Raw genomic sequence first — 17,232 nt, forward strand, 5'->3', positions numbered from 1 at the left:
TCAGCTTTGATCCTAACATTTTATAAATTAAAACAGAAGGATGAGAAGAGCCCTAATTTATAGGGAATGCTCATGTCCCTGAAGAACAACAGGTCAATATGGGCCCAAATTCTCCCCTAGTCTTTAAGTGGAGAGGCAAAACATCACACCTTGAAAAGAGGTTTTTCTCAGCCAAAGCATGTAAGACCTCTTTCTTTAAGCCTATTGATCTGAAGCTGTTCCAGGAAGGAAAAAAAAAGAGTCCAGGCCAGTTGTTCAGCAGCAGACACAGTCAGCCCCCATGTCACGAGAGCCCCGCTGGGAGGCACTGGGTCCCACTGAGGTTGAAATACACTGCAGGGGGCCAATCTTGATGCCATTTGCCTCACTGTGGACATCAGATAAACCCTGCTGATTTTCCTATAATGTCTTTGGCTGTGTTAATGAAGTCCTCCTCAACATTGCAGGCTCTTTTGGTTGAAGTTTACATGAATGTAAGTCCATTTCCTGAGCAAAGGCTTCTCCTTCTCTCTTCACATCCCTACCGGACTCTAAGTCACTCTTTTTCCCAATCAGCTTGATAACCATGTTGGAACTAGAGTGCTGCTGGGTATCCTCTAACCATGAGGTCAGGTGGTTGAAGGTTTCACGCCTTGTAATGTCGCACACCAGCAGTGCACCGGCTACTCCCCTGTAGCAGGAATGGGTGATAGAAGGGAAGGATTCTTGTCCACACATATCCCAGATTTGCAGCTTGATCTGTTTTCCATCAGTGCTGACCATACGGGCCCCAAACTCCACGCCTATTGTAAAGCCGTGGACCATGGTTGGAACTGCTTGTCTGTAAACTGCAGAAGGAGACATGACTTCCCCACCCCTGTTTCCCCAATGATGATGTACTTGAAGAGATAATCATAAGTCATTGTCTCTTTTCCTCTGTATTCCGGATCCGCCCAACTTCTTAGGCCAGTTTTTTAATAAAGGATGGTGACAATCCTTCTGAGTTGTTGGACATTAGGGTGGGCTGGTGAGTGTGAAATTCCTTATGGCAGTGTCTGAAACACAACTTCTTAAAAATATCATGAAGGAGTCAATCTTTCTTTTCCAAGAAATGTCTGTGCCCATTTCAGGCCCCTGAAATCATGCCAGACCTCAAAGCACCTCTGTGATCTGAGCAATTCACATAAATGGAGTGGTGTGGATCTTACCTAGCCCTTTAGCTTTACACACAGAATTCACTGGATTTTCTCCATGTCTGTCTACTACTGGCGTGTCTCTGGTACATTCCACAGATACACAGCACTGTTCCTCCTGCTTCCTGCATACTATACTTAAATTTCCTCTAATCCAGACATTCCAGGATTTGTGAAACAAAATAATCCCTTTGGATCTTCTTCAGCTGTTTTTCAACCAGCCATTTCCATACTTGTATCTCACTATATCCTTATCCCTTTTGAGTGCTGTATGTCAGGTATGATATAAATAATATATTGAAGTCAACTGTACCTGACACCAACAAGCATTAGCTACCTTAATGTCATAGTGTCTGTCATCTGGGTTGCTCCTTGGTATTAGATGTCCAAGTAGTCTAAGATTGACTGAGAAATTCACTTTGTATGTCATAAGCTTGAAAATTGGTTCAATTTAGCCCTATATATGTTAATTAAGCCCCTATTATATATGGAATGGGCTTCTCTGGTGGCTCAGTGGTAAGGACCCCACCTGCCAATGCGGGAGATGCAAGTTCCATCCCTTAGTCTGAAAGATCCCCTGGAGGAGGAAATGGCAACCCATTCCAGTATTCTTGCCTGGAGAATCCCATAGATAGAGGAGCTTGGCAGGCTATAGTCCCTGGGGTCGCAAAAGAGTCAAAGACGACTTAGCAATTAAACAACAACAATATATGGGATATTAGATTAGGCTCTGAAATACAGAGAAATATAAATCATACATCTTGCCCTTGACAAAGCTTCCAGTCCAACGTAGAGTATATTGTTAAAGATTTCCTAAAGTAGAGAAGCCACGCATATTAGTTGGCTTAATTTTAAAAAGGAAACAAATAAGCAGGCATCCTGACACATCCTCTAGCACATACACACAACACTTGGAAGCCCCAGGTTTTCTTCTTGGTAATTGTCTTGCTTAAAAGAAGCTTCTGCATTGGCTTCATTTGCAAAATGGCAGCAAGAGGGCTCTACCAGTTCCCCAGCAAGGTTTCCAGAAGGCCCCTCAGGAGACGTTCCCTTAGGTCTTAATAGCCAAGACTGGACGGGAATCATTCAGTGAGAAGAGGGGGATTATCCTAACTAGTTTAGGCTAATCATTTTGGGATGGAATCGATTTTGGGTAATAGCCTCATTACCATAATAGTTGGTTAGAAATGAGAAATTACAAATTCACTATAATGTGGCTTGTACTATAATAGGAGTCTCTGAGATTCCAGAAGTGTTTCTACGTAGACTGCCGTGTTTAATCACTTACTGATGAAAGACTTTTTTTGTTAAGCAAAAAGCTGTTCTGAAGTCTGTACAGATTATAACAATTGTATCCCCCAGTGTCTGCCTCTGTGCTTGTTAGACTTGGAGTAATGTGTTCTCTTCATCAGTGTATTGGGAGATGTCCTAAGAGATTATGGGAAACCCAAACTAAACATGTACATCTTCTGGGAGAACCGTTTTACTTACTTTATTTTTGGAAAGAAAGTCAAAGATACATGATAAAGAAAATCACAGATACATGATAAAGAGTACATCTACATGAACCTTTTAGATTAAAAATGGTGTATTCAATTTCTGGTTGGTAAAATTTTTTAGGAACCTCCCCCTAGTCCCTGGTGGTACATATCCACTCCCCTTTACCATGTATAACAGTTTGCTTGGATGGAATAGTAAAAGAGGTTCCATAAGCTTTTGTTGTTGTGGAAAGAAATTTAATTAATCTAGATGCAATTCTTTCCACACAACTGTACTTAAGTACAGATGATGGGCTTTTGAAGAATCTTCCCCACCTTAATCATAACCTGATGTTCACAGCAGTTAGACTTTATCATGGTAGTTGCACTTTAACGTGTAAATGCAATGTTTGTATTCTGTATATTTCTATTCTGAATAGCTTATTTACTTTAATTCTTTACTTTCTCAAAAATTGTATAATAGTGTATATGGAAAATGGCCTTCCAAACAGGTAAAGAATGCCAGTAACTGTTGACATTCTCTCCACTCTTATAGTTAATCAGTTAACAGACATAAGTATTCTGTTTTAGAAATAGAAACAGAGCACAAATCCACCAGGCTAATGACTTCAAGTCTTCTTATCTTGCTCATAGCATAACTTGAAGTTGTAGAAAGAGAATGAGTTTCTGAAGGTCCCAAAGCGCTCTTGAAAGGGGGTTTAGAGAAGTAAGCCACTTAGGAGGACAAATATGTCTCAGATAATCCCTGCAGCTGCTGTCAAGACCCATTTGAATCAGGTCACATTCAAATTAAGATAGTTCAGTGCCAGAGGTCTTACACATCACTTTCTTTCTGAGCAAAAGTATCTCACACTTAAGCCATCTGAACACTTTCCTTGGTCTCAACTGTTTTACCCCGTTGTTGGTTTTCATCCAATGATTTGCCCTAATCCAATATACCAGCTCTGTGTTTCTCCCCTTTTCTTCCTTGGAAAATGCTTCCAGACCTAGGGAATAGGTTCCAAGCCTTATTATTCTTGGCTCTCAAACCATTGTAAGTTCTCTCTTAAATTACATCCAGTTTTGTTGTTTTTTTTTTTAATGAGAAAAGGCTCTCCTTCTGTGGGACCATGGATTGCTTTTACATTTCACAGAGCATATGGTCTGGTGGTGAAATCAGGCATTAAGTAGGTAATTTTAAATGTGCTGGGTATTATGAGAGAGAAGGATCAAGCTGGTGTGATGGAGCCACACCAGCTTCAGGGGACCAATATTTGAGCTAAGGCTTGAAAGATAATCCAGGGTTTATTGGATGAAATCCTAAGGTGGAAAAGAATGTTCAGGAATGAAGGAACAGCAAATACGAAGAGCCTGAGGCAAAAGAGTTGGAACCCAAAAGAAGACCAGCACAAGCTTATGGTTGGTGGTAGTGGTGGCTTAGTCGCTAAGTCATGTCTGACTCTTGTGACCACATGGACTGCAGCCTGCCAGGCTCCTCTGTCCATGTGATTTCCTAGGCAAGAATACTGGAGTGGTTGCCATTTCCTACCCTATGGGATCTTCCTGAATGGGATCGAACCCACATCTTCTGCGTCTCCTGCACTGCAAGCAGATTCTTTACTGCTGAGCCACTAGGGAAGCCCAGTATGGCTTTCTGTAACAAGACAAAACCTGAAACAGAAACATAAACAGTGGTTAAAAGGTTATTGAGAAAGTCATAATTAGATCTTGCCATTTGAATTATTTACTGATGTAACCATCACTTTATCTCAAGCAGAAACTTTAGACCAAGTTGAATGAATATAGAGATGTTAAAGCACCAATTAATAAAATGCCCTAGGATTTCTGGAGAAGGAAATGGCAACCCACTCCAGTACTCTTGCCTGGAAAATCCCATGGATGGAGGAACCTGGTAGGCTGCAGTCCACGGGGTCTCTAAAAGTTGGACATGACTGAGCCTCTTCAGTTTCTTTCACTTTTCTGTTTGATCAATGCACCCTGTTTTGAAGGACACAAAAGTGAATGAAATAGAAGTGCCAGGTTTCACATGGGGACACTCACTCTCAGGTTTCTCAGCAGATTAAAATCTAAGGCTTTCCAAAGTGGATGCTGGAAACACACACACCAGCTTGCTCTTCTAAGCCAAAGGGACTGTGATGAGTGAAGTACCAAATATCAACGCACTTGGCAACGGATACAACCAATCTCATCTGTTGCTTAAGCTATGTGTATGAACTGTGGACTGTTGATATGGAAAACAGCCCAACAATTGTTTTGCAGTTAGAATTCTTTTCTTAGGATTTGTTTGTTCAAAATATGTTTTTCTCCCCTTAAATCCAGTTTTACCATACTATCTTGAAAGGCTTCTCTTGCAGTATTAATATTTAGATTCCAATTTTATTGTATTGCCTTTACCTGCTATTTCTTTAACCCACTCCAGTGTTCTTGCCTGGAGAATCCCAGGGACAGGGGATCCTGGTGGGCGGCCATCTACGGGGTCGCACAGAGTTGGACATGACTGAAGCGACTTAGCAGCAGCAGCAGCTATTTCTTTATTCTTCCTGAATAACTTCTACCTACCTACATACGGTCTTTTCTTAGATAATGTAGACTGTCTAGAGGTTTCCCCTTTGGGGGAAGGAGAAGGGCAAAGCTGCCACCTACATATTTTCATGTGGTTAAGACAAAAAGGACTCTTTCCTCAGAGTCCTGAGCTTATCCAACAGAGCCCAGGCAGGCTAGGTTATAACCTGCACTCACTACCCTAAGCCAGACGCCGTCATGCAGTGAACAACTTGAGAAACCTTACATGGAAGCCCTAGAAATGAGGAGCTGGGGAACAAGGATGAGAGAGAGACTGACATTTCATTCACTGAATAGCCTCTTGTATGATTACATGTGCATTTCAAAAATTAGAAACTGAAAAGCAATATTTGCTGATATAGAAAACCAGGGAAAGAAAGCATCTCCCAGAATAAATTAAAATCTTTCAGTGCTCCCAGCTCAGAAATCGCTGTTGTCGATGATTGATACATTTTCCTTTAGTTTTTTTCTATCCACATATACTCCGTTTCACAATGAAATTCACATACACTACTTTTTTCCAGCTTTTCTTTTCACTTTGTTTTGTGCTTGTAGGTATTTTGTCCAATCGAGAGAAATGTTAACTCCTTTTTCTGAAGATATACATATTGCATGCTCATTGTAGAATATTTAGCAAATACAGGAAAAGGATTTAGATGTGTTTTAGGGGAATTCTCTGGCAGTCCAGTGGTTAGGACTCAGCGCTTTCATTGCAAAGGGCCTGGATTAGATCTCTGGTCAGGAGACTGTTAATAAGATCCCAGGCACAGCAGGGAAAGTGTTCTGTGTTTTTTAACCCTATTTTTTTTTTTTTGTAATAACTTTACTAAGATGTAGTTCACATACCATAAAACTCACCTGTTTAAAGTATATACTTCAATTGCTTTTATTATATTTATGAAGTTGTGCCTCCATCACTATATTCTAACAAGTATTTTCATTGTCTTAAAAAGAAACTCTGTACTCATTAGAAGTCACTTATTTCCCTCACCCCTTCCTCCAAACTCCCTCAGTCCTGCTGCTGCTGCTGCTGCTGCTGCTAAGTCGCTTCAGTCATGTCCGACTCTGTGCAACCCCATAGACGGCAGGCCCACCAGGCTCCCCCATCCCTGGGATTCTCCAGGCAAGAACACTGGAGTGGGTTGCCATTTCCTTCTCCAATGCATGAAAGTGAAAAGTGAAAGTGAAGTCACTCAGTCGTGTCGACTCTTCCTGACCCTATGGACTGCAGCCTACCAGGCTCCTCCATCCATGGGATTTTCCAGGCAGGAGTACTGGAGTGGGGTGCCATTGCCTTCTCCACCCTCAGTCCTGCTGCTGCTGCTGCTGCTGCTGCTAAGTCACTTAAGTCATGTCCGACTCTATGCGACCCCATAGATGGCAGCCCACCAGGCTCCCCCATCCCTGGGATTCTCCAGGCAAGAACACTGGAGTGGGTTGCCATTTCCTTCTCCAATGCATGAAAGTGAAAAGTCAAAGTGAAGTCGCTCAGTCTTGTCTGACTCTTCGCAACCCCATGGACTGCAGCCTACCAGGCTCCTCCATCCATGGGATTTTCCAGGCAAGAGTACTGGAGTGGGGTGCCATCACCTTCTCCGCCCTCAGTCCTAGGCAACTGCTAATCTGCTTCCTATCTATATAGATTTTTTTATATAAATTTATTTATTTTAATTGGAGGTTAATTACTTTACAATATTGTATTGGTTTTGCCATACATCAACATGAATCCTCCACGGACGTACATGTGTTCCCCATCCTGAACCCCCCTCCTTCCTCCCTCCCCATACCATCCCTCTGGGTCATCCCAGTGTACCAGCCCCAAGCTTCCTGTATCCTGCATCGAACCTGGACTGGCGATTCGTTTCATATGTGATATTATACATGTTTCAATGCCATTCTCCCAAATCATCCCTCCCTCTCCCTCTCCCACAGAGTCCAAAAGACTGTTCTATACATCAGTGTCTCTTTTGCTATCTCACTTACAGGGTTATCATTACCATCTTTCTAAATTCCATATATATGCGTTAGTATACTGTATTGGTGTTTTTCTTTCTGGCTTACTTCACTCTGTATAATAGGCTCCAGTTTCATCCACCTCATTAGAGCTGATTCAAATGTATTCTTTTTAATGGCTGAATAATACTCCATTATGTATATGTACCACAGCTTTCTTATCCATTTATCTGCTGATGGACATCTAGGTTGCTTCCATGTCCTGGCTATTATAAACAGTGCTGCGATTAACATTGGGGTACACGTGTCTCTTTCCCTTCTGGTTTCCTCGGTGTGTATGCCCAGCAGTGGGATTGCTGGATCATAAGGCAGTTCTATTTCCAGTTTTTTAAGGAATCTCCACACTGTTCTCCATAGTGGCTGTACTAGTTTGCATTCCCACCAACAGTGTAAGAGGGTTCCCTTTTCTCCACACCCTCTCCAGCATTTATTGTTCGTAGACTTTTGGATCGCAGCCATTCTGACTGGTGTGAAATGGTACCTCATTGTGGTTTAGATTTACATAATCTGGACATTTTAGATAAATGGAATTGTAAAATATGTGGTTTTTTTATGACTGGCTTCTTGCACTTAGCATAGTGATTTTGAGATTCATCCATGTGTAGCATAAATCCTTTTTTGGGGGGTTACTTACTTTTTACTGATTGCTTGATTTATTCATGTACCACAAAATTCACCCTTTTAAAGTGTACAATTTAGTGTTTTTCTTAATATAATCACAAGGTTGTGCAATTATCACCACTATTTAATTATAGATAATTTTCATTACTGCTCCCGCCCCCCGCAAAGAAACTCCGTACCCATTGTCAGTCACTCCCCATTTCATCCCTCTAGTCACTTGACAACCACCAATGTACCTTCTCTCTGTGTATTTATGGCCTCTTTGTCTAGCTTGTTCTATTTCTCAGAATGTTTTCAAGATTCATCCGTAATATAGCATGTGTCTACTCCATTCTTTGGTTTAAAAAAAAAATTTTTTTTTTAATTTGTATGTCGGGACTTAGTTGCAGCATGCAGAATCTTTGATTTTCATTAAGGCATGCAAGATCCTTACTTGTGACATGGGGGATCTAGTTCCCTGACCAGGGATCAAACCTGGGCCCCCTGCATTGCGAGTGCAGAGTCTTAGCCACTGGACCACACAGAAAATTACACCATGTGTTATATAGCCACTCATCAAGTAACATTTGAGTTGATTTCACTTTTAGCTCTTATGAAGAATGTTGCAATGAACATTCATGTCCAGGTTATTCTGTGAGGAAATATTTTCAGTTTTCTTGGGTATTTACCTCATTTCTTTTTATTGCTAAATATCACATTATATGGACATACTGCTGTTGCTGCTGCTGCTAAGTCGCTTCCGTCGTGTCCGACCCTGTGTGACCCCAGAGACAGCAGCTCACCAGGCTCCTGATATGGACGTACTACCTTTTAAAAATCTGCTCATCAGCTGATGGACAGGTGGGTTGTTTATACCTTCAGGTTATTGTGAATAGTATTCATTCAAGATTTTTTAAAAACACTTGTTTTCACTTATTTGAAGTGTATACCTATGAATGGAATTTTTGGGTCACAATTCAAATTCTATGGTTAACTTTTTGAGAAATAGACAGTCTTTTCCACAGCAGCTACATGATTTTAAATGACTGCTAATAACATATGTGTCCTAATTTCTCCATAGCCTCACCAACACTTGTTACTGTGCATTTTTTGATCATCACGCTTGTAATAGGTATGAAGTGGTATATCATTGTGGTTTTGATTTTTGATTCCCAAATGATTAATGGTGTTGAGTGCTTCTTCATGTGCTTACTAGACATTCATATATCTGCTTTAAAGAAATGTATCTTTAAATCATTTGCCCACTTTTTCACTGGGCTACTTGTCTTTTTATGATTGAGTATATTTCATTATGTATTTGGTATGTAAGTTCCTAATTAGATATAAGATTTATAAATATTTTTTCCCAGTTGATGGCTTGTCTTTTCATTTTTTTCATAACATTTTTTGAAGCACAAAAGTTTTTCATTTTGATGAAACCAGTTTATCTATTTTTGTTACTTATGCTTTTTATGGCATATCTAAGAAACTACTGCCAAACTCAGTATCATAAATATATAAATATTATTCTGTTTTCTTCTAAGAATTTTATAGATTTAGCTCTGACTTTTAGTTCTGTGGTCAATGTTGAGTTAATTTTTATTAATGATGTGAGGTAGGAGTTCAGGTTCATTCTAGGTGTCCCAGCATCACTTTTAAAAAGACTGTGTTTCCCATAGGATTACACTGGCACTTTTGTGAAAAATCAGTTGACTATAAATGTGAGGGTTTATTTCTGGATTCTTGATTCTGTTTCATTGATCTGTATGTCTACCCTTATGCTAGTACCACACTGTCGGGATTACTGTAGCTTTGTAGTGAGTTTTGAAATGTGATCTATTGAAAGTAACAAAACACCCAGCTAAAAGCAGCTTGAGCTATATCCAGTCATTCACTGTTTACATCTCGTTACAAGTCATCTGAAAATAGGCTGCTCCTGAGTTTGTCTGATATGTAAGCTGTGTCATCAAGGACCTGGACCTTTTCCACCCACTTTTCTACTGTCTTTGCTGTTAATACATCCTCTTGGTAACAAGATGACTGTTACAGCTCAAAGCACTGTGTCTTCATACAACAGTATCCCAAGCAGGAATCAGGAAATGTGCTGAAAAAAATTCTTGTGTTGTTCCAGTTCTTCAAAGAGGGAAATCTTTTCTAGAGTCCTTTAGAAAGATTTGCTCTATATCATATTGCCTAAACTGGGTGTCATGCCTTCTTTTAGACCAGTCGCTTCATCCAAGAAAATCCTTCCATCTCACAAAATTAGAGACTCTCAAAAGGGAGTAAATGGCTAATAGATAGATGACCAACATTATTTGCCAAAATACATAAGCATATAAAGAATAAGCCAAAATTATCCATAAGTCCACGAGACTGAAACATAGTAACGGGTCTTTTAGGGTAAGGAGGTCTACCTTAAATCCCTTCTGTGCTAGGTACTTGAGAAATAAAACCCGTTTTCTTCCTCTGTTGTTGACTCAAGACCAGATCATGTAGTTCGTCTCTTCATTCCTCTCAAATACTTACTGTCTGGAGCTCTCTGAAATCTTGGTCTAAAGAATACACAGCTGCTGTCTCAACTTTATAAAATATTCATAATCCTTGAGCCATGTAGCATGCTGCTTTTGGCCTCTTTATCTTCTTGTACACAATTCATTTTATAGTTGAAAGCAGTATGTCGCTATTACCGACGTCAAGTTAATTTTAGGATAGCAACGCACAAGAAATACTTTTATGTCTTTTTTTTTTTTTAATGCTTGACTTTGCTTTTATTTAGCTCTTACTGCTTAAGGGCCAAATAGTTGAAATTCTTTGCAATAATCCTGCCAAACCATTCTGTAGTTTTTAGTAATAATGGGAAAATGATCTGTTTTTATAACCTGTTGCCCGTATGTGTTTGCTAGCCAGATATACCTGGCTTTGAGAGTTTTTACTACTTTTAAGGCCATTCATCTTGGCTGATTTCTGTTTTTCATTTTACTACAATGTCTGTACATAGGTAGTACAGTTAATCTTTGGAAAGTCAAGATTTTTCATTTATTCTTCTGTTTTTCTTATACCATTTATTTTATAGGAGTGAAGGTCACTGTGTTTTTGGTAACCATTCTCTTATCGTGAATAAAAAATTCAGTTACTTTTCATTACAGATTTTGGTTTTCTTCTCATCATTGTTTTATTCTTATTTAAATTGAGTAAACCCAAAAGGTGGACATTTTGTTATATTAAGTTCCTGGGTAATAAATAAGTCCTGGAGCCCTCCGTACCCTATACATTTTAGTATTAGGCCAAAACAAATGATACCTTGTAAATTTAAAAAATCCTTTTATTTCTCAATTAAAGTAGGACTGAAAAATCAGCTGTGCCATTGAAGATGCTATTAAATGCTTTCTCCACAGATCTTCAGCAAATCACCCAGCTCTTCTGTGCCTTGGTTTCTTTATCCATAAATTGGGGACAGCAATATCTTTCTCCATTTGACCTTGGGAGAATATTATGCGAATTAACTGATGCTATGTACAGAGCTGCCTTTATTTATTTAGAAAAGGGTGCTATATAGACCAATGTATTTCTATTTTATTTTTGTCATTGGTGTGCATGTAAATTAAGTATAAATAGAAGGTGACAAATTATGGGGGTGGGAGGTAAGTCACAAGATTGATATTTTTTCTTCTTTCAAGAAGAAGGTCAGCCCATATATGTGCTGCTATATATAAAATAGATAACTGATAAGGACCTACTGTATAGCACAGGCAGTTCTACTCAGTACTCTGTAATGACCTATATGGGAAACGATTCTTAAGAAGAGTGGCTTTGTGTACACATATAATTGATTCATTTTGCTGTACAGCAGAGACTAACAGAACACTGTAAATCGACTATAACCCAATAAAAATTTTTAGAAATTAAAATTCTTTTAAAAATAAAATGCCAAAAAAGAGAAAAAGCATTTGAAAGTGCTTAAAACATATATAAATAGAAAAAGTTATAAAAAACAGAAAAGAAGGTTGGCCCTTTCCCTCTGATCTACGTGGACTTTCTTGAAATCTTCATCCCTTCTAGTGCTTTCCCATCTGCAGCAGTGACTTCTAAAACTTGACTTGGCAAAACTTCAGTGTCTGTTTAGTGGATTAACTAGAGAAAAATGGACACAATGCAGGGTCTAATGTGTTGCTTCTTTTTTTGTACTTTTCATCCAGTGAAGATAGCATACCTCCTCTTCCCTTTGAGCAGGAGAATTTGATTTAATAAAATAACAGGTGAGGTTATTGAGGAAAGCTAAGAAAGTTTTTCTTTTTTTTTTCCTTCTATGAGTGGAATGAGTTTGCCAAAGAAAGGAATATAGATCTGGATAAATACCTTGCTCCTGGATATTGTTTAGTTTGCAGTGGTTCTAGCCCTTTACGGTTCCAGAAAGTGGTTCAGAGTCCTAAAGCCAGCTGCAGAACTTAACCAGCCTACTGGTCAGTCTTCAGCAATGGTGATAATGGCTGGTACCCACCCCTCCAGGTCTCTGCATGTTCCATCCACCTCCTCCTGCTTCAGGCCAAGACTGAAGGATGCTCCTTGCTCTCTCAGCCCAAGGGAAGGAGGAGAGAAAGCGAGAGAGGAGTCAGGGGGCTCAAGGGGAAATGGAGCAGAACTGGTATCCTACCAGTCCTCCTGCCTCCTCCCTGGGGCGAGATGTAGGAGGCAGGGCATCCTGACCCCCTGACCAGGGAGCCTGCCTCTGCACAGTTGGACAGCCCTCCCACAGGCCACAAGAGGTGCTTGCATTGGAAAGGGCACCTTGGCCCGTCAAACTCTCACCCTATAGGTAAGGCCCAATCTGGGGGACCTGTAGACGTCATTATGTTGACATTCCTGTGATCCTGGTTAAGCCCTTTCTTCTCTCACCTCTGGAACTCTGCAGCCACATCTCAGCTGGACTTTGCTGCTCTTCTACTTCTCAAGCAACCTCTCTAACCCTTTCCCCTCCCATCCCTCAAATCCAGGATCCCTCTTGCCATAGAGCCCTTGTTCTTAACAGCTCATTCCACCTTGGCCAGATATTTGTGTCCCCTCCCTCGTCACCAAGCTCTCCCCTCCTCAGCCTCCAGTTCTCAGCTGCAGCAACATGTCCTCAGGGAGGCATTCCCTGGCCCTCCCTCTGTCCCCGACATCCTTCATCATGTGTCTCTATTGTAACTGTTTGGCGCTGCCTGCTTCCTGTGTATAACTTCTTCAGATGTCTGCCTTTCTCACCCTTCTCTAAGACCCTGTTAGACAGAAATCGTCTCTGTTTTGTCCTCGTGCGTTCTAAGCACTCAGTTCCCCGACTGACATGTAGTGCAAACTCAATACGTAATTTTTTTTAATGAACAAGAGTGTGTATTTTGGGAATGGATGAACTTCTTTCTATATTCACTCTTGAGACAAACAGTCTTTCATCTGTTAGTTCAATAACCATTGATTGATTGCCCATTATGTGCCAGCCACCAGGGAAACAAGTATGAATAAGGCCCTTGCCCAGCTTCCAGCAGTGGTTTCTGAATGGGCGTGGCTACCACCCCACCTGGAGTCATTGGAAGTGTGTGGAGGTGCTTTTTGTTGTTGATGGCATCATGACTGGGGACACTACTGGTGTGCAGTGAGCAGAGCCTAAGGTCACCAAACGTTTTCCAGTGCGTGGATACACTCCTGCACAAGGAGGGCTCCTCAGCCACCCACCTCCACTCACCTGTGGAGACTCCTCAAAAGGTTTACAGTCCAATAGAGAAAAGGGGAACGACAAAGGGCAGTTTTCTCATTCTATGTGTGTTGAGAGACTTTGTAGCAACTCAAGGCCCACTGGAGGAATCAGCATTCCACTTTGGGGTCAATGTAGGGGGGATTGTTTTTGTCCTGTGCCAAAGAAAGTCCTCAGTGCTACTAAGGAGCCTGTGATTTAAGTGGAATGATAAAGCCAAAAATTAAAATGCCAAAAGATAAATAGCTTATGATTAAAATGACTATGCCTCATTTTTATGATAAATATTTTTTAAAGGGCTATGTGAAAATGATAGGAAATGGCATTCCGGTTTCTTCTCAATGGGCTTTGAGTACATCACAGCTCTTTGTGAGCGTATGAAAACCTTTATAGAGGGATTGTTACATCTCCAATCTGCTTTTTGGGAGAAAACAGCAAGAGGGAAGAATGTTTCCCCCAACAAGTCCTGTGAGAGGAGGAAGAGCAGGGTGTGGGTTGAACTCGACCAAGGTTCCTTGGTGTCCACACCATTGATGTTTTGGGCAGGAGAGCTGTCTGTTTTGGGGGCTGCCCTGGGCATTGTAGGATGTTGAGCAACATCTCTGACCTCTACCCACTAGAGGCTGGTAGCATCCCCCAAAATGCCTTCAGACATTGTAGGCGGGTTTGCAAAATTGCCCCTAATTGAGAGCCAGTGAACCAGACCGTGTTTTCATCCCCCTCAAGCCCTGTGTCAGACATGGTCTGTCAGAATTCAGCCACACTGGCTTTTCAGCTGTGGAGAGACGAAAGTTTAAAAATATCCACCAGCGTGCAATGGACTCTGTCTCTTTGATGGGCAGAGGGGACCTCTGGAAGCCACTGTGATAGAACTGCTTATCTCTTTCCAGAGACAGGGCTTGGCATTTTGTGCTGGCCTCCTGGCACTGTGCTCTTCTTCCTGCTGATTGCTCAAAGGAGAACCTACAGGAGCCTCAGGGATAATGACAATTTCTCTTTTACGTCTGCAGCAGAGCTCCCAGGAGTATGAGCCATGCTGTCACCTGAAGCATCTTTTTAAGCCTCCGGAGAGAGCTGCAGGAAATTACAGTGTGTTGCAAGGAACTCTTTTGCTAGAGAGGGGGGGAAAAAGGTCCTCTTCTTAAATTAAAAAAAAAAAAAGGCAAGATAATTTTGAAGTCAGCTTGATTTAGCTCCCTTTCCCCAGGAAATTTTAGACCAGCTTCAAGGGTGTGTGTCTGGGAGCTGGTTTGTCCGGCATGATTTGTCCATTTTCAGAAGGATGCCACACATGGATCATTCTTTTCTCCCCTGCTCCACACCTGGATTCAGTTGCCACCCACTGTCAGCCCCTGGTGTGAAGAACTTACTGTTCATTCCCTCTCAAAGTGGTCTTTACCTAGAGCTTTGAACTTCTCCTTCTGCAGAAGAAAGCTGTTTGGATAAGAAGCAGCATCAGTGTTTATATTGGTGGGTACAAAATGCCTTTTCTTCTCTTGCGTCCAGCTTGGAGTATCTACTGCTTCTCCAGTTCCCCAGGAAAGGTTGGCTGTGTGATGGGGAAGATCCAGCTTCAAAGAGCTTTTGAGGGAACTTGGAGGTTAAAGACCAGCACTCTCCAAAACCAAGTGACCGCCAACTTTAATCTCCAACACACAGAAAGATACTGGAAACCAGATGTAGATAATCAGTAGAGAAATTTTTTTAAACATGTTTTACAAGTACTATTTTTTCTAAGGGGCTTCCCTGATAGCTCAGTTGGTAAAGAATCCGCCTGCAATGCAGGAGACCCCGGTTCAATTCCTGGGGTGGGAAGATCTGCTGGAAGGGATAGGCTACCCACTCCAATATTCTTGGGCTTCCCTTGTGGCTCAGCTGGTAAAGAATCTGCCTGTGATGGGGAAACCTGGATTTGATCCCTGGAGAAGGGAAAGGCTACCTACTCCAGTATTCTGGCCTAGAGAATTCCACGGACTATATATAGTCCATGGGGTCACAAAGAGTCGGACATGACTGAACAACTTTCACTTTTTTTTCATTTTATCTAAGTACCAAAAAATGAAACAATTCCTAATTTTGGTGGTGGTGACCATTTCTTTTTTCTTTGGGCGCTTATTTTTTGCCAGTCATAGCACATTTCATCTGTGTTCATGCTCAGTCGCTAAGTCACATCTGTTACTTGGTGACCTCATGGACTGTAGCCCACTAGGCTCCTCTGACTATGGGATTTCCCAGCAAGAATATTGGAGTAGGTTGCCATTCTCTTCTCCAGGGGATCTTCCTGACCCAGGGATCGAACCTACGTCTCTTGCTTTGGCACGGATGTTCTTTACCACAGAGCCACCAGGGAAACCCAGTGTGTTTTACTTACTCTTTTCCAAAATGGTATGTAGTAGATTGCAATATTATCCCTGTTTTATAGATGAGGACACTGAGGCTTTGTGACTTTAAGGAAGTTGTGCAGGATGCCACAGGTCTTCAGGAGCAAGGATTTAAGTCTCTTTGGAGACTTAGCTCCTAACTGCCATGCCCTGCAATAGTGCTAGTCCATCTTCAGTGAGAGTCAGAATCCCCCAGAAGCCAAGTGAGACCTCAGATTCCCTGACCACACTCTGATTCTGGAGGGGGCCCAAGAACTTGCATCTAGTTCCCAGGTGATGTTGATGCTACCAGTTCAGGGACTACACTATGAGAACCCCTGTACTACCACACCCCATTGTCTAGAAAATAGTTTAGGAACTGACTTTGAAAACCTTGAATGCAAATCACTGAGGTTGGAATTGACTACTGACAGGCCAATGCACAGGTAGATAATTGCCACGGTGTATCTAGAGCATCTCTTCTGAGAGCATGGTGTCATGAGACAGAGATAATTGACCTGTTGTAGGTTTTATTCTGGTATTCCCTTGGCTGCCCATTTCCGAGAACACAGTCACACTGCATTGTTTAAAAAAATAAAAACGTACCACCATCATCTACTTATACTCATAGGCTCATTTTGAAGTTCAGTAGTTTTCCATTAGAAGGATGACATTTCATTTTCAAACTATACTTGGTTCATTGTCTTTTGACTCAGCGGGACCTAGTATTTTCTGTGTAAACACTGTGACCATTATCTTGGAAAATATCATCAAAATGCTAATGCTAGGGAACACATAGAGCAGACTTAACTGTGAAGAAAGGTGTGCAAATCTTGCATCAGGGCAAATGTCCTCTTAACTATTTCAACAAAAACTCTTAGGCAATTTTATTAGCAATAACACATAGTAAAAGGTAAGAAAAGAAACATCCTTTAAAAGTTCCCCAATTATGATCACGTTGAAAACCAGGCACTTTGAGGACAACTTTTTTGTGTTCGACTGGTTGAGTTTTGCCTGAATTAAGATTCCCAAGGCACATTTGAAACCTGAAATAAAGCTGATTTGACTTGTCGATAGTCTGTTCTGAAGCCTTCTGAACTAGTTCACGAGAAAGGCTTTGGCACCTTTACCTTTCTGCCACTTAATAGCAAAGATAACACCCCAGGTGTTAAATGCCGGTAAAATACAGACGATTGTCCTAAGGATGGATTCAGGAAAAACCACCACCCTGAAATTTGCTGTGGTCCTGTTGCTGTGAGCAATGTTATACTATTGTTTGGGACTGAAATCTGCACATATTT

The 17,232-nt window shown here is 41.2% G+C and overlaps 1 protein-coding gene and 1 pseudogene across 3 annotated transcripts in view; one reads left to right on the forward strand and one right to left on the reverse strand.

Annotated features, from left to right (window-relative positions):
• Window positions 1-17,232, forward strand: part of FRMD4B (FERM domain containing 4B) — a 358,959-nt gene that overhangs the window by 146,450 nt on the left and 195,277 nt on the right. The window contains exon 1 of one of the 3 annotated variants that reach the window (XM_086366869.1): window positions 8,242-8,707. The exons of the other annotated variants lie outside the window; for them this stretch is intronic. The gene's annotated coding sequence lies outside the window, so the exon portion shown is untranslated. Of the gene's footprint in view, window positions 1-8,241; window positions 8,708-17,232 lie in introns of those variants that run through there. 3 annotated transcript variants of the gene reach the window in all.
• LOC147348262 (ras-related protein Rab-2B pseudogene) lies at window positions 122-902 on the reverse strand (annotated as a pseudogene).

The sequence above is a fragment of the Bos grunniens genome, chromosome 22 (genome assembly GCF_055505025.1).
Source record: "Bos grunniens cultivar Pamir isolate PY7600 chromosome 22, Bosgru_T2T1.0, whole genome shotgun sequence".
In the NCBI taxonomy this organism is placed as follows: domain Eukaryota; kingdom Metazoa; phylum Chordata; class Mammalia; order Artiodactyla; family Bovidae; genus Bos; species Bos grunniens.